At 43.7% G+C, this 18,287-nt stretch overlaps 1 long non-coding RNA gene across 1 annotated transcript in view; it reads right to left on the reverse strand.

The window, feature by feature from the left end:
• Positions 1-2,534: 2,534 nt before the first annotated feature.
• The window catches only part of LOC114814773, a 53,639-nt gene continuing 37,886 nt past the window's right edge, over positions 2,535-18,287 (reverse strand). The window contains exon 2 of the long non-coding RNA XR_003762577.2: positions 2,535-2,971. This is a non-coding gene — a long non-coding RNA (uncharacterized LOC114814773). The remainder of the gene's footprint in view (positions 2,972-18,287) is intronic.

Genomic DNA, 18,287 nt, shown 5'->3' on the forward strand with positions numbered 1-18,287 from the left:
CAGGCAGAGATTCTGAGTCAAGGGTGGGAGCTGCCAGGTAACAGTCCTGGGCGTGGGCACCAGGCCCAACCTTTAGAATGCCTGGGCATGGGACAGGTGGGAATGTCCCTCCCTCACTCTCCATCTCCTGAGCTGCTTTCTGGATTACCAGACTCCTTTCCCTGCCAGGGCAGAAGAATCCAAGGGTTTGGAGCTGTTCTACTAACGAGTGACATTTACACTTGAATTTTCCCAGAAGACATTTGTACCAAGCACAGGTATGGGGTACTGCCCATTGTCACATTAAGCATGGAAAGGATAGGCGAGTGGGCACAAAGGAAGCACATCTGAAAGGGCTGTCGTCTCAGCGCTTAGTGCAGTGCCTCAACGTTTAGTACAGTGCCTGGCACATAATAAGCGCTAAACAAATCCCGAAATTATTATTTTTATTATTCTCTTGAGCTCCATCATTTGTGAAACAAAATTAACATTCAAAAGTCACTTTGGGCCATTGGCGGTTAAGCCCTGAACAAACTGGGTTTGGTCCCATTCTGTTAGGCTGGATGGTGCTTGGTGAGATAGTGTTTCCTCTTTCTGAGCCAGGGAAAGGAAGAAAAGCTGCAGGGTAAGGCAGCATTTCCCCAACGTTTTTCTTTGTCCTATGGGATTCCACTGAAAGGCAAGGCTTGTATCTCTTTCTGTGGGAGCATGCTGCGGTCCTTTTGGGAGCAGGCCCCTGCATGTGCCAGCCAATTAAAGATGGCAGGTTCCCAGATTCCCATAGTGGCTTGGGGGACCAGCTGGGGCACATCACTTGGGAAGCCACGGGGCCCCTGGGCTCTTCCCTTGATTATCCCCATTGGTATTTCACTCCCCCTCAAGAGGCCTCAGTTCCTCTGTCTCCTGTAATAATAATAATAATGTTGGTATTTGTTAAGCGCTTACTATGTGCCAAGCACTGTTCTAAGCACTGGGGTAGACACAGGGGAATGAGGTTGTCCCACGTGGGGCTCACAGTCTTAATCCCCATTTTACAGATGAGGGAACTGAGGCACCGAGAAGTGAAGTGACTTGCCCAAAGTCACACAGCTGACAAGTGGCCGAGCCGGGATTTGAACCCATGACCTCTGACTCCAGAGCCCGTGCTCTTTCCACTGAGCCATGCTGCTTCTCTGGAGTGAGTCCCCCTTCCAGCCTGGCAAGGATATTGGGCAGATCAATTGTGATCTAGAACAGCACAAAGAAGACTAGTGCTCACTGAGAGGGGTGGGGGGAGGAAACAGAGTGGACATGGTTTTGAGCCCAAAGCGGTGGCTTTTTTTTTTTACCTCAACACTGCTCTTCATTGAGCATCAACAGTCAACTTGAGGCTGAATAAAAACTGGAAGAAGCCCTCCTAGTTACTCAGCAGATTTGCAGTCTAAAGCAGGTTAGAAAGAGATTTCAACCTATGGCATTTTCACAAAAGCCACTTTTATTTTCCATGCAAAATGGATGCATATTTTTATTCTGTACTCTCGCAAGTGCTTATTACGGTGGTCTGCACACAGTAAGCACTCAATAAATATGATTGATGGCAAATAATAATAATTGTGGTAGTCATTAAGTGCTTATCATATGCCAAGCACTGCACTAAGCACTGGGGTAGGTATAAGTTCATCATGTTGGACACAGGGTAGGGACAATTTCTGTCCCGTATTAGGTTTATGGACTAAGGGAGAGGGAGAGCAGGAATTGAACCTCTGTTTTACAGATGAGGTAATTGAGGAACAGTGAAGTTGAGTGACTCTCCCAAGTTCACACAGCAGGCAAATGGCAGAGGTGGAATTAGAAGCCAGATCCTCTGATTGTCAAATCTGGACTCTTTATTATTATTAATATAAATGTTAGTATAATAATAATGAGTCCTTGTTTTGTGCCAAACAGTGGGGTAGGCAGAAGATAATCAGGTCCCACGTGGGGCTCACAGTCTAAGTAGATGGGAGAACAGGTATTGAATCCCCATTTTGCAGATGAGGGAACTTAGGCACAGAGAAGGTAAGTGACTTGTCCAAAGTCACACAGCAGGCAAGTGGCCAAACTGGGATTAGAAGTCAGGTCCTCTGATTCTCAACCTGGGGTCTTTCCCCAAGCTATGGGGTTTCTGTAAGATTAGGTTGATTGCATAATTATTACTGTAATAAAGAAGTACATCCATTCCACAGTCTACCCTTGCCCCTATTTTGAGCTGTATTTACTGAGTTCCAAACCCCTTTCTTTTAGTAAGTAGGTCTAAGGGTTTAAGGCATTAAAAAAGCCTGTGGTCCAGAAAAAAAATTAAGGGAGGCCATTTCTGAAGGGTCACCTCCTGGAGATCTGGTTATATTAATAGAAAAAAACCCTCCAAAACTAGACCACTCATTTCTCAAGACCTGAACAGGTGCAAAGAAGTGAATCTTTATAATGCGGGGGGAATAGCAGATGTGGGGTGGGAGGGAGGAAAGAAGAAAAGATTTAGCTTCTGAAATATTTCAGTAAGTTACAGCTTTGCTGCTAATCAAAAACCAACACCAAAATAGAGAAGAAACTCTCTTTTATAAATCCTTTGTTTCTGAGAGAGCTGTGAGGCAATGGCATTGGAGAAAGAACACAAAGAAGACTTTATGTTGGGGAGTCTGAAAGGGCCTCTTAACTAACAAAAGCATTTAAATATACTCACATATAGAGGCTGGGGACTGGGGGAAGGAGGGTGAGGGGAAGGCAGGGGATGCTGAATATTGGCTTTGTTGGAGGGAAGAGTTTGTTGAAAATGCATTCTCAATGGTACTTACTGAGCACCTCCTGAATGCAGACTGCTGTACTAAATGCTTGGGCGAGCGCTCCAGAAGCAAATGACAAGGCTTGCAATCCATCTGCCATTAAGTGTTCATCCGGGGATATCCTGGGTTCATCCAAACCAAAGTGAAGCCAATAGAAAAGGGTGCTGCTGGGACTCATAGAGATGATTCAAGGACTGTGAGGAAAAATTCAAGGAACTGGTCTTATTCCTTCCAGGCCAGTGAGTCTTCAACTCTTCAGACACTTTGGGAGGGAGCAGGCTGGGAAGACCACCTGAAGGAAGACTGGTGGGTCATGCCAGCCTCTTCTCCATGCCGTCTTGGGAACCGGAGCCTATAGCCTGGAGCCCATTCCAAAATAGCATCTGGAGTTTTGAAAGTGCCCTCTGAGATGAGGTCAAGGTTAAAGGGAGAACCTGCTCCCTCCCTGTTCCCTCCTTCTCCTATTTCTGGAAAGGAATGTTTTGGGAGGTAACAGTGTGATTGCCGACCCCCCCAAAGGCCCTGATAAATCCCCTGAGTTCCTGGGCCATGCTAAGCCCCACTGGTCTCTGAAACCAAACCTCTGAAAGAGGAGGTCTCCGAAAGAGGAGGCAGCAGGGAATCTTTTTTTATGGTATTTGTTAAGCACTTCCTATGTGCCACACAGGCACTGTACTAAGCATTACGGTAGATGCAAGTTAAGCAGGTTGGGTACAGTCCCTGTCCCACGTAGAACTCACAGTTTTAATCCCCATGTAGCAGATGAGGTAACTGGGGCACAGAGAAATTAAGTGACTTGGCCAAGGACACATAGCAGACAAATGGCAGAGCCATGATTAGAACCCAACCCTTCTGATTCCCAGGCACATGCTCTATCCACTAGTCAACACTGCTTCTTATTGGGAATCTCATAGTCATCCTAGGGATCTTCCAGAAGATGAAGGATTGTTATTCCTTGTGACTATCTTCAATCCCTTGCTCAGGGTGGTGTGGGCAGGGAGCATCTAGAGTGGCATTTAAAGAGAATTTCCCAGGTAGATATTTAAAATAATGATATATTTATGGGAAACAGCAGGGCTGAATGGAAATAGCATGGGCCTGAAGTCAGAGGGCCTGGGTTCTAATTCTGGATCTACCATTTGCTTTGTGGCCTTGGGCAAATCACTTAACTTCTCTGTGCCTCAGTTTCCTCACCTGTAAAATGGGGATTAAAACTGTGAGCCCCATGTGTCCATCTACCCTAACACTTAGTGCCGTGCCTGGCACGTAGTAAGGACTTTTTATTCATTCATTGATGTCTCTCTTCCTCTAGACTATAAGTTCGTTGGGAGCAGGGAACATGTCTGCTAATTCTGTTGTATTATGCTCTCTTAAGTGTTTAGTACAGAGCTCTGCACATATTAAGTGCTCAATAAATGCAATTGATTAACAGATACCATAAGTTTTTTTTTAAAGTTGCTAGGTAAAGGTAGGAAGCCTCTCTTCAAATGGGTAAAGTTAGAATGGATTTTCTGTAATCTCTTTGGAATAGCTAGGTAAGGGGTTGCCTGAGGCAGAGTGATGGGCTGGTTGTCTTCTCAGGAGCTCCCAATGCCATGGTTCTCTGATTTTTAACATCCTCGACCCCGTCAACTGTGCAGAACAGTCTTGCATCTTTCACTGAAGTGTATGGTTTTTACCCAAAGCAGAATGGAGCAGATCCATATAAATAAAATAATATTAGCATTTCATTAATTGCTTACTATGTGCTGAGCACTGTACTAGTGCAGGGGTAGATACATGATCACCATAACGTGAACAGAAGGTGAACCTTGAAACTTTTGGCCTCAAAACGTTCACCCTCCCCCATTCATCCTTGTTCTTAGTACTTAGTAAGCGCTTGGTACATTGCTCTGTGCACAATAAGTGCTCAGTAAATAACACTGATTACTCTTCAAGCTGAATAAACAACAGGTCTCCAGCCCTCTCAGGTTGGCCAAACCACTGGAGATTCCAAGGGGGGAATCTAAATGCAGAACTATTAATGCTCTTGGGCTGCCCCTGATGACAGGGTCATAGTGTTGGTGGATTTTGGAGAGCTTTTCTGCATTTTTTCTATATAGAAGTCTCTCTCAATCTATGAACCACTCAAGTGGAGCCATCTGTTTTTCTTATGCAGAGAAAATGATGTGGATAGCAACTCCAGGCGCTTAATGATTAAATTAACTCTTGTCTCAGACCCTGCTATATAGTAATCAAGTTAGAAAAGGAATATGCATTTTCCTCTTTGCTTGGACATAACGTTGCTATGGTTTAGGTTTATTTAATTATTCAGTTCATGCTTTTGTTGAATGCCTGCCCAGTTTCTATGTCTTTCTTTCTATGTCAGCTCAGTCTGTGAGCTCAGAAGCTTCTAGAGGGCATCATCATCAATAACATTGATTGAATGCTGCCTGGGTGCAGAGCACTAGATGAAGCACTTAGTAATAAAAGAGTTAAACACATAGATGCTCACTCCACTTCCACAGCACTCACATATCTTTCAATAAATCAATGGGATTTATTGAGAGCTAACTAGAACTATACTAAGCGCTTGGGGGAGGGTTCAGTACGGCAGAATTAGCAGATACCTTTCCTGCCCATAACAAGCTTACAGTCTTATACTTGCTTCCCCATCAGGTCATTTATATAAAATGTCTCTCACCCCTCTAGATCGAAAGCTCCTTTTAAAGCAGGGGTCTACTTACACTATTGTACCCTCCCAAGCACTTACTACAGTGCTTGGCTAAATCAGTGAATTATATTGATTGATTCATTCATTCATTCAGTCATATTTATTGAGCATTTACTGCATGCAGAGCACTGTACTAAGTGTTTGGAAAACAGATCTTAGAGCAGGACTCTGTGCACGGTAGGCACTTAGTAAATACTGTTGTTGGATTGTCGCTATCCGGGGTCCAGGAAGATTCTCTTTGCTGGTTCAGTCAATCATTTGTATTTACTGAGAGCTTACTGTGTGCAGAGTACTGTTCTAAGCGCTTGGGGAAGAACAGTGTAACAGAGTTGGTAGACTTGTCCCCTGCCCACAATGAGTTTACAGCCTAGATACAGTTGAGCTGTTTCTTAGAAGAGGCTTTAGTAAATTTTGAAGACAGAAAGCAAAGAAATGCACCATTAGCAGCCACCTTGAGCAATGTGTTGCCTTGGAATACAGTCTATAGGCACAGTCCTTGACCTTGAACGAGATACAGTCCAGTGGGAGGAGATGAGCAGACATTAAGTGCCCCAAGTGCAATAGGTAAAAGTGGAAGAACAGAGATGTACTTGATGAAAAAGTAAGTAAACAGATATTTCTAGAGGGTTACAGTGACCATCAAGTAGAGGTGTAGATAGGTGGGCATTGGTCAGGGAATACATCTCAGGGAAGGTGGTTTTTTTAAGAAGGTTTTGAAGGTGGAGAGAGTGGTGTGTAATTTGGCAGAGCTGAGAGGAGAGGGAGACCCGTGCAGAGGGAAAAGATTGGTGAATCATATTAAATGCCTGTAATGTCCCCACTCCACTGCTCCACACACATAGGGGATTCATAAATGGCTGGTCATGATGGTGGAGGTGATGATGAATGTGATGATGATGATAGTGATGTAATGATGGTGATGAGAATGAGAGGATGGGGTTGGTGGCAATGGTGATGGATTATTTTGCTAATAATCACTCACTAGCTAAGAAGTCACTTGGCTAAAGTACTCATCAAGAAAGCCCCAAAGCATTCATTTCTTGCTGCAATAAAAATGAACCTGCTTTGGAAGCAAATGAAGGACTATTGTGTTTCTACCATATCATTTTTTTTTTCTGAATCGGTGAAAGGAATTTGAATCATTTAATTTTACCCTGTAGGATAAAATGAATCTGTAAACAAAAAAGATCATTCCTATTGATCATTCGATCAATAGGAAAGAATAAATAATCTGTGATATTCTCCGTGCCCCTTCTAGAGAATGAAATTTTAACTAAACCAAACCCCTTAGGTATGTATTTGAAATTTTCATAATTGGTAAAACAAAAATACATAAGCAAGCTATTGATTGCATTTGAATGAAAAATAACATCTTGGGATTGGAGTTCATTTACCTTCCTATTCCATAATGGATAAACTGCCCAGGAGTCTCACACACACACACACACACACACACACACACACACACACACACTCTCCCCCCACACTCTGCCACACACCCCAAAACCCCCTCCCCTCAGACTGACTAAGAAGATTACCTCTGGGCTGGAACGAACTCCCCCTCCATATACATCAGACCACCGCTCTCCCCACCTTTCAAGCCTTTTTGAGGTCACAACTCTTCCAAGAAGATTTCCCCAATTAAGCCCTCTTTCCTCAGCTCCCTCTCCCTTCTCCATTGTCTGTGCACTCGGATCTGTGACCTTTGGTCATTTAATATTCAACCCTCAGCATTTAGGACCATATCTATAAATTGCATATTGTAAATTATTTATATTAAGGTCTGTCTCCCCCTCTAGTCTGTAAGGCAGGGAACATGTCTACCAATTCTCTTGTACTCTCCCAAGTGCTTAGTGCAGTGATCCACACAATAAGTGCTCAAATACCATTGATGATGTGTAAAAATATGGATTGGTCTTCACAAAACAATCACTTGTTTTTTCTTTCCTACTCATGTACCTTCATTTTACGTGAAATTAAGGGAAGGATCTGTCATGTCTAGCATGGTTTTGGGAGTAGCAGAGTTACATTTAAAGATACTTTCACAAAATGAGCCTGCTTAACGTGGCATAAATCTTGCAGAAGCTTTGGCCCCTCATATTTTCATAGCTATTGTTGAACTTGATGTTATTCTGTTAGCCAGTTTATTGGAGGATGAAGTCTGCCTGTTGCCACTGGATGAATGTTGAACAAATCACTCTCGGCTGTTAAATTCTTCTGGGATGACCTTACTTCAGTGAAAGCTACAATAGCTTCTGTCCTATGGTTTTTATTCCTGTAATAAGGCTAAGCGAAGGAAAGGAAAAAAAGCTAAATATAAACACAATCTTCTCTCCTCATGTTCTTCTGCAAAGCTTATAATGCTTACTAATCATTAATGATGGGATTAATGGAATCATGATACTCGGTTTTATTTAACACTGAAAATTTTTATAGGCACTAGATTGGTTTCCTTAGATTACACTGCAGCTAGCTATATTTTTATCTGGTTTACAGAAGGGTATGTGGGATGGAGAAATTAGTTCTGAAATTCATCTCATTCATCTCCCAGGAGTACAGTTGAAAGAATTACTTTTGAATAAGAAGTTGAATTAGGTATTTTTATTAAGTCTTAAAGACATTCAGTATTTAAGTTCATTTTAAGAATTATTCTTTTTTAATTTTAAAATGAGAGATCCAATGTTTTTAGAATTTCACTTCTGAAAATACAGTGAAACATTATTTATTAGCTCTTCAGAAGATCACAGTCCTAAGAACTGAAACATTTGTTTCAGAAGTAAATATTTGAAGTTTATCTCAACAAATGTTACCAAAGCAGTAATGTTCTTTTCAACCGGTCCTAAAGAAATATTAGCTGCATATGGTGGTCTTAGGAAAGGCAAACACAGCAAATATTCATGTGGGATAGCTGCTTCTCTTCCATCACTCATCTTCTCCAACCCTCCTCTGCCCAAGAGTCTGTAGTGGTAATAGTAGATTATAAAATTCCTGAAGGCAGGGATCCTGTCTGCTTATTCTATTGTACTATCCCAAATGCTTAGCACAGAGCTCTTCACTCAGAAAGTGTTTAATAAATACAACTGTTTGATTGATTGGCAGTAGTACTAGGAGGAGTAGTTTTTATTGAGCTCCTACAGGATGCAATGCACTCTTATTAAGCACTGGAGAAAAGTAACAGATACACCAGACATGTTCCCTGCCTACAAGGGGTTTATACTCTAATAGGGGAGATAGACACAAAAAGGTTTTCAAGAAGTGGAATCAGAATAAGAAATTGAATGTACAGTCAGATATAAATGAATTCAAGGGCTGAGGATAATCGTAAGGCAATACATAGTTCCCATCCCACATTGGGTTCACAGTCTAGAAGGGAGGGTGAGCAGATATTTTTCAGGTGAGGAAACTGAGACACAGAGTAGTTAGGTGACTTGCTCAAGGTCACATAGATAAGTGGTGGAGTGAGAATGCAGGTCTCCTGACTCCCAATCCTGTGGTCTTAATAATATAATAGTAATAATAGTGGTATCTGTAAAGTGCTTACTATGTGCCAAGCACTGTTTGTTCTATGTTCTGGGGTAGATACAAACTCATCAGGTTGGACACAGTCCCTGACCCACATGGGGCTCGCAGTCTTAATTCCCATTTTATAGATGAGGTAACTGAGGCACAGAGAAGTTAAGTGACTTGCCCAAGGTCACACAGGAGACAAGTGGCGGAGCTGGTATTAGAACCCTCTCCTCTGACTCTCAACCCCATGGTCTTACCACTAATCCATGCTGCTTCCACTAGACCACACTGGCACTGTTCCACCTCCATCCCTCCCAACCAGATTCCACTCAGTCCCACAGCCCCACTTAGACTGGTTGCCGGGGAGGAAAGGGGGGGGAAGATGTAACCAGAAAATGTCTCCTCCTTATATCTCCCCCCCCAAGCCATCCAACAGTGACCAGTGCACAGGACCTCCCTCTGTCCCCTTAGGGGTGCCCTACCTGTAGGGTCAGCTAACCCCTCCACCTCATTGGTCTAGCCTGATGAACGACAATTACTGATAGACTCAATATGGTCTTGTAGCTTCAGTCACATCTTGTTTCTTCCTCATCCTTCAGCCTCCCAAATGCCGCTGTCTGCTGGCAGTTAATACAGTGCTCTGCACACAGTAAGTGCTTAATAAATACGATTGAATCAGTGAATGCCGGAGGCCTTTCCCGTCACTAAGTCAAGCTGTCAGGCATAAAATTTGGCTCAGTTTAGTTTCTGAGGCTCAAAGAGAAAGCTACACTTTCCCAGATAAAAAGAAGCGACACTAAATGAGAGGTCAAACCATCACAAAATCTCTCAGCTTGTGGGAGAAAATCACTGGCTTCAATGGGGTAAATATAAACTCCAGCCAAGTATGTCCATGAGAATAACCAGTGGGATAGATCAAGTAAATCCCCTGGGCTGGCATTCCGCTTCCTGGAATAACTAGGACCATTATCCTTTGGAACAATCAATACACAGAGGGCAGAACCCAGTGTTCCCTCCAAAGATACACTTCTTTCAAACCAAATGGAGAAGAGATTCTTTTATGATCGTTATTTGTGATCTATCAAGGTTGCAAAGGTATAAACCTTACTCGTCATTTATATTTGGCAATAATATCTCTTGGGTTTATAAGTCTTGTTCAAATCTTTTCTAAATACTTCATAAGCCTCACCTCCTCCAAGAAGCCCTTCCAGACTACCCTCCCCTGGTTTCAGTACTTCCACTCTCTTCAGCAAGTCCTTCCCCTCCTCCACTGCCTTTGTATGCATCTCTGGAGGCAGAACTTCATTAGACATTTCTTTCTGCCACAGGTATCTGTGGGTGTATATTTATACTTTCCTGGTTTAGAGAAGCAGTATGGCTTAGTGGAAAGAACATGAGCCTGGGACTCAGAAGACCTGGGTTCTAGTCCCAGCTCTGTGGGTTGCCTGCTGTGTGACCTTGGGTAAGTTAGTTAACTTCTCTATGTCTCAGTATTCTCATTGGTAAAATGGGGATTAACTCTCGGTTTTCCCTCTAATTTAGACTATGAGCCCAGTGAGGGACACGGACTGTGTCTGACCTAATTTGCTTGTTCCTACCCCACTGTTTAGAACAGTGCTTGTCACACAGAAAACACTTTAAGTATACCACAATTATTATTATTATCATTTATTATTGACCCAAAAGATTGAAAGCATCTTGAGGGCAAGGGCTGTATTTCCTTGGTACACTGTAGCAGTGTCTAGGTCAGAGTGCCGCTTACATTAGCTGCTCTGTAAATATTTGGCATTAGTTCTGAAGCCTATACTGTTTCCACTGTCAGCTAAGACTAGGTCTACTCCAGGTTAACAACTCATTTCTGGCCAACTGTTCACCATCAAGTGTGTAAATGTCTGCTGAACACAACCGTGTTAATTGTGGAACTTCTTTGTCTCCTAAATTACTTGGATTAGCACTGACATTGTTTTTTGTTTTTGTTAACGGTATTTGTTAAGAGCTTACTGTGTGTTGGGCACTCTTCTAAGTGCTGGGGTAAAAACAAGTTAATCAGATCAGATACAGTCCTTGCCCCACATGATGCTCATAGTCGAAGTAGAAGGGAGAATAGAAGTGTCCCAGTGAGCATATGTAAACAAGGGAAGGTTTATGGGAAACTTCTCTAGGGATACCACAGGATGAATGTGTGAGTGGAGGCAGCCTGTCTCCTATCAGCTGCCAAGAGTCGTCTTGTGTCTCTCCCACAGACTCTAGTTTCCTGTTTTTAACACTGCCCAAGAAGGTTGTATAACATGGTGTTGGATCTGTTACTCCCAGCCTGAAGGAATGATTGGAAAGGGCAGGAAGCCTAAAGAATCCATTATCACACAAACCTGTGCAGGTCAAAAATATCAGGGTGTTTGAGATGAATTTATTGATATGAAAATGGGCTCCTCTCCCACTGCAACCCAGCTCTCACATATCAATCAATCAATGGTATTTATTGAGTGCATACTACGTGCAGAGCACTGAGCTAAGTGCTTCAGAGAGTACAATATAATGGAGTTGGTAAATATGTTCCCGACCCACAAGGAGCTTACACCCACAACTGCACACAGTGCCTTGATCTTATCTCTGTCACCTTCTACCCGTTGCTCACACCTTCTCTCCTGCCTGGATCTTCCTTCCCCTTTATATGCAACACAACACCATTCTCCCCACCTCCAAAGCCCTCCTAAAATAATATCTCCTCTAAGAAGCCTTCTTTGACTAACACCTCAGTTCCCCACTCTATTCATTCTCTCTTCTTCATTGCCTGAGCACTTGGGTTGGTACTCCTTGAGCATTTTGTTACTCATCTGATCCCCACCCCAACAGGACTTAAGTCCATATCCTTATACTTGCTGCCTCTTCTATCTCTAGTTTATTTTATTGTCCTTCTCACCCACTAGATTGTGAGCTCCTCGAGGGCAGGGATCCTGTCTTATCTTCTCAAGCTTGTAGTACAGTTCTGTGTATTTGGTAAGCATAAATAGCACGCAGATGGAGGGCAACAAGCACACGATACCTCCTAGTCCACACTTTTGGACATGGACTTCTGGGCTTCTTGGGCCACTGGCTTGATCCATAATGGCAGTTCTGATGGTCTGGTGATTTTAGTGTTTTGAAGGAGAGAGTGAAGGTGCCATGCTGAGAGATCATTGCCTGGAAGGACTGGCCCAAAGGTAAGACAGAAACAGCATGGCATTTATTTGGGCCATAAAATCTCACCTTATAATTTTTTTAGAAATGCCAAGGGCCACACAATAAACAGTTAACAAACAATAAAATTGTAAAGGCATTTATTGAAGATAGAACCCTTCAAATAATACATACACTGTACAAAAGAGAAATATAGGTTTTCAAGATGTGATATATTTATATATATGAACAATATATTTATGATATATTTATCAGAACTTCTGCTGGACAGAGATAGAATCAAATGGGTAGGAGAAGGGAGTAGAGGGGGAGAGGAGAGATTCCTGCAGAGTCAAGTAGATGGATGTGGGCAGGGAATGTGTCAGTTTAGTGTTATATTGTACTCTCTAAAGCACTTAGTTCAGTGCTTTGCACACAGTAAACAACCAATAAATACGATTGAATGGAAGTAGAAAGAGTCAAGTAGGAGACCAGGAATTTTGATGTGGTGGATAGCAATCAATCAGTGATATTTATGAAGCACATACTGTGAGCCGAGCACTGTACTAAATGCTTGGGAGAGTATAATTCAATAGAGTTGGTGGACATATCCCCTGATATGCTGTGTGACCTCAGGCTGTGTGACCTCAGGCTGTGTGACCTCAGGCCTGTCACTTAACCTTTTTTCTGCCTTGCTGTAAAATGCAGAAAACAATTCCTGCCCCTCCCTGTGCAAAGAGGTTTTAGGAGGATGAATAGAAAATTATCCACAAAAAAATCCTTTAGAGAAAAACAAAGTGTTCAGTAAATTAAGGCTGAGAGGGGCTGCTGAGCTGGATACAGACTGGGACAGAAGAACCCTCTGGAAAAAAAAAGCCTGCAGGGTACGCAGAGGTGGCGGTTGTGGTGATGGATCAAAGTGGTGAGTGGTCCTGAGACAGAGACCATGGCATGGCCAGGGGAAGAAGCCAGGTGCCGGAGTCCTACTTCTAGTGCTCCTCATCCCCCTTCCCCTGCTCTTTCAACTAAACCCACAGGGTATGACTCAGTTGTGGCTGCCAGAGAGGGCAGAGGCAAGGGGAGGAGCTACTCTCCTGGCGTTGCTAGGATTGAGCTCTGTTGTTATAGAATCTGAAAATCCTCAATGTGACCAACTGATCCAAAATAGCATTCCTCATCAGTACAGGGACTAGTGTGACTTCCAGTCATGTGACTTTGGGCATTGTGTTTGAATGGGTGTCAGCGGAGATCAGAATATTATGGAGTATGTTTGTTTTCCTTCAGGATATTGCTCAGCTGGTTTGAGGCAGCCCAGTTAATTGTAGTTATTTGAGGACACAGCGTTGTGCATTTGCAGATGATCATGCTTGCATATGGCAATTCAGGCACTGAGAAATTGGCAAGAGTGCAGGACTGGGGCTGGGAATTCTCTCCTGAGGCAATCTCTCCTAAACTGGGCACTTCTTGCTGCCAGGGGTTGCGGGTATCCACAGGAAGGGCAGTGGGTGCCCCCACCCCTCCTCCCATTCCTCCCCCTCTTCTTCCAACTGCTACTCAGTTCCATCATGACCAGGGTGGTGTGGGTTTTCTCCCCACTGGGTGTCCCTGCTCCCTGACCAGGTTAACAACTGACCATCAGGGCAGCTTCTTGGGGCCCATGTTCTTAAGGGGCAGACCAGGGACAGAGTCATCCCAGTAGCTCTCTCCCCAGCCCCTCCTATTCTCCCACCTCATCCCCAGCAGTGTTTCCTGGCTAGAAATAGTCTCAGCCAGGTCCAGGAGGGGAATTCTGGACATGCCTGATGGGGAGTAATAATAATAGTAATAATTGTGGTATTCATTAAATGCTTACTATGTACTAGGCATTGTACTAAGTGCTGGGGTGGGTACAAGCAAATTGGATTGGATACAGAGCCTGTCCCCTGTGGGGCTCACAGTCTCAATCCCCATTTTATAGGTGGGTTAACTGAGGACCAGAGAAATAAAGTGACTTGCCCAAGGACACACTACAGACAAGTGGTGAAGTGGGATTAGAACCCATGACCTACCGACTCCTAGGCCCATGTTCTATCCACTACACCATGCTGCTTCTCAGTGGGCTGGGATGGTAGGGAAGGGGGCAAACCTTGGCCTTGGGGACCCTAGGCTGTCCTTGACCAGGGTCCACTGTAGCCTGGCTCTGCCTGCAAATCTTGCTCCTCACACTTTCATTCATTCATTCAATAGTATTTATTGAGTGCTTACTATGTGCAGAGCACTGTACTAAGCGCTTGGGATGAACAAGTCGGCAACAGATAGAGACAGTCCCTGCCATTTGAAGGGCTTACAGTCTAATCGGGGGAGACAGACAGACAAGAACAATGGCAATAAATAGAGTCAAGGGGAAGAACATCTCGTAAAAACAATGGCAACTAAATAGAATCAAGGCGATGTACAATTCATTAACAAAATAAATAGGGTAATAGGGTCACACCCATCCCTAGCTCTCTTGTGGGGAGTGAGGAGCAGTTTGGACGAGTTGAATGTACCTGGGCCTGAAAGCCAGGAGACCTGGGACAAACTTCTGACTCTGCCACTTGCTTACTATATGACTTTGGGTAAGTCTCTTAATGTCTCTGTACTTCACTTTCTTCATCTGTACCATGGCAATCAAATACCTGTCCTCCCTCTCCCTTAGACTGTGAGTCCTGTGTGGAAGAGAGACTTTGTCCCAACTGATAATTGCATCTGGCCCAGCATTTTATTATGTCATTTGTTAAGCACTTACTATAAGCCCTGTTATAAGCACTGGGTTAAATACAAGTTAAGTAGGACACAGTCTCTATCTCTCAGGCGACTCACAGTCTTAGGAGGGAGCACAGGCAATTAATCCCCATTTAACATTTGAGGCAGCTGAGACAGTTAACTGAGGCAGAGCAGTTAAATGACTTGCCCAAGATCATTCAGCTGGCAAGTGGAAGAGCTAGGATTAGAACCCAGGTCCTCTGACTCCTAGACCCATGCTCTTTCCACTAGGCTATGCTGCTTCCCTGGGCTACATTGCTTCTCTTAATAATAATAATAATAATGATAATGTTGGCATTTGTTAAGTGCTTACTATATGCACAGCACTGTTCTAAGCGCTGGGGTAGATACAGGATAATCAGGTTGTCCCACGTGAGGCTCACAGTTAATCCCCATTTTACAGATGAGGTAATTGAGGCACAGAGAAGTTAAGTGACTTGCCCATAGTTACACAGCTGACAAGTGGCAGAGCTGGGAAGTGGTGCTAATATGTCATGGTGTCTATTTCTTCCTCCCTTTTCTCACTGCCACCCTAAGGAATGCTAAAATTGGGCTCAGCTAGAAGGATAAACAACTGTCAAGCTGAAAGTGGCGATTGGACAGGAAGGGCGAAGGTGCTAGCTGTGCTCTGTGCTGATAGAAGACACCAAGGTGGCTCCTGGGTATTTTCTTCACCCAAGTACCATTCCTGCTGGCCCTGGGCCACTGCAATTTCCCAGGGTGGCTCCTTCATTGGGGCAGCTCCTTCCTGGGTAGCAGCAGTGTTTTGGAGACCCAGGTGGTGGGTCCCTGGTACAGTGGTGAATTTTGGAGGGTTACAGTTGTAGAAACTTCACACCCTGGGGAGCAGGGGAGGTGGAAGCGGTGATGGCCTAGTCTTCCCTGAGCCCCAGAACATACTGCCTACTGGCTCCATGCTACAATGAGCTACTATAATATCCTATTCCCTCTGCCCTTTCCCACTTCCTCCCCCTCCATCACTGTGGTTGGTTCTGGCTCAAGAACCTTGCCCATTCTTTTTTTTTTTTAACCCAGATTTCCAACAGAGAATTTTAAGGGGAGCTAGATGATTAATGATCAGTGCTTTGAGACCCCCGATCTTTTCAGTGGTCACTTAATGACTAAAACTCAAATGACACTTAACTTTAAAAAAAATCTAGTAATAACAGCATTGATTGAGGGTCCTCTGTGCAAAATGGACTGAACTAAGCACTTGGGGAGTACTAAACCAAGAACTGCCACCAAATGGTACAGCAACTCATCTTTACTGGTGATTTCAGTCTAGTTTAAAACCCCTCAGAGATCCACTCAAAGCTTTAGCATTTGCCAATAAACAAAAAGCCCAGCAGAGCCCAGTGTTCCAATTGCACCCTTGCAGTTTGCAAAAACATGCTGCCTCCCATCTTGAGCGGTCATTGGTCATCATACTGTACGCTTTTCTTTGCCAAGGGCCTGGATTGGATCATACCCCAAGAAATATTTGTTTTAAGAAATAATGAAATAGGGAAACCCTATCACCATAAAACAGAGTCTCAGAAGAACTGTGACTTTAGTGTAGCATCTGAAACCTAAGTGTAGGTAATTTACTATTAATGAGGGAAAAGTCAAATGTGTCAGGAGATAAGGATTCATTGGTTCCTTTGTGTTACTCTATCATGCTGGACTTGGCAAATGCCCTTGAATTTTATTGCTTGAAAAAAAACAACTGAATAAACATCCAGGCTGTTCAAAGAGTTGAGTGGATTGAGTGGATTCATCTGGACTCACTTTCTTGGTGAACTCATTCGCTCCCATGGTTTCAACTATCATCTCTACACAAATGACACCCAAATCTACATCTCCTCCCCTGTTCTCTCCCCCTCCTCCAGGCTTGTATCTCCTCCTGTCTCCAGGAGGTCTCTACCTGGATGTCTGCCCACCACCTAAAACTCAACATGTCTAAAAACTGAATTCCTCATCTTCCCTCCCAAACCCTCTCCTCTCCCTGACTTCCCTGTCACTGTGGACGGCACTACCATCCTTCCTGTCTCACAGGCCCGCAACCTTGGTGTCATCCTCAACTCTGCTCTTTCATTCACCCCACACATCCAATCCATCACCAACACCTGCCGGTCTCACCTTCATACTATTGCCAAGATCCACCCTTTCCTCTCCATCTAAACTGCTGCCATGCTGGTACAAGCTCTCATGATATCCCGACTGGATTATTGTGTTAACCTCCTCTCTGATCTCCCTTCCTCCTGTCTCTCCCCACTCCAGTCTATTCTTCATTCTGCTGTCCGGGTCATCTTCCTACAGAAGCGCTCTGGGCATGTCACTCCCTTCCTCAAAAACCTCCAGTGGTTGCCTATCAACCTTCGCACGAAACAAAAACTCTTCACTCTTGGCTTCAAAGCTCTCCATCACCTTGTTCCTTCCTACCTCACCTCCCTTCTTTCTTTCTACTGCCCACCCCGTACACTCCAATCCTCTGCCGCTCACCTCCTCACGGTCCCCTGTTCACGCCTGTCCTGCCGCCGACCCCTGGCCCATGTCCTACGGCTGTCCTAAAATGCCCTCCCTCCTCACGTCTACCAAACTAACTCTCTTCCCCTCTTCAAAGCCCTACTGAGAGCTCATCTCCAGGAGGCTTTCCCAGACTGAACCCCTCTTTCCCTCTGCTCTTCCTCCCCTCCCCCCTCTGCTCTTCTTCCTTCCCCTCCCCTCAGCACTGTGCATATTTGTATATATTATTTATTACCCTATTTGTTTTGTTAATGATGTGTATATCTCTATGATTCTATTTATCTTGATGATATTGTTTTGTTTTGTTCTGTTTTGCTTTGCTGTCGGTCTCCCCCATTCAGACTGTGAACCCGTCACTGGGCAGGGATGGTCTCTATCTGTTGCCGAATTGTACATTCCAGGAACAGTGCTCTGCACATAGTAAGCGCTCAATAAATGCTATTGAATGAATTTGTTTGGATGCTTAAAAGGAGAACCAACTTTTCCCCTTTTGCAACTTTGATTAAATTTATATATTTAGTATTGATATTTATCACCTAGCTATGAAATATATTTCTTAACTAAATTTTTAATTTTAGTCTAAAAATGGGCACTATTTCTGTCATAAGCCACCTGGAATCTTAAGAGAACTTTTCTATGTGTTAAATTGAATTTTGAACATACTCTTTACCCATGCCAATTGGTTCATTTCAGAGGGCTCTATCTAGAGCTTGTTTCAAATAAACAGTTCTATATCTCCATTATTTCTGTATCTCCTTTATTCAAGACTGGGCAATATTCACAGCTGTAGCTCTCAGGTATCATATTTTGACTTCTCTGTGCCTCAGTTACCTCATCTGTAAAAT

The sequence above is a fragment of the Ornithorhynchus anatinus genome, chromosome 10 (genome assembly GCF_004115215.2).
Source record: "Ornithorhynchus anatinus isolate Pmale09 chromosome 10, mOrnAna1.pri.v4, whole genome shotgun sequence".
NCBI classification, from domain to species: Eukaryota; Metazoa; Chordata; class Mammalia; order Monotremata; family Ornithorhynchidae; genus Ornithorhynchus; species Ornithorhynchus anatinus.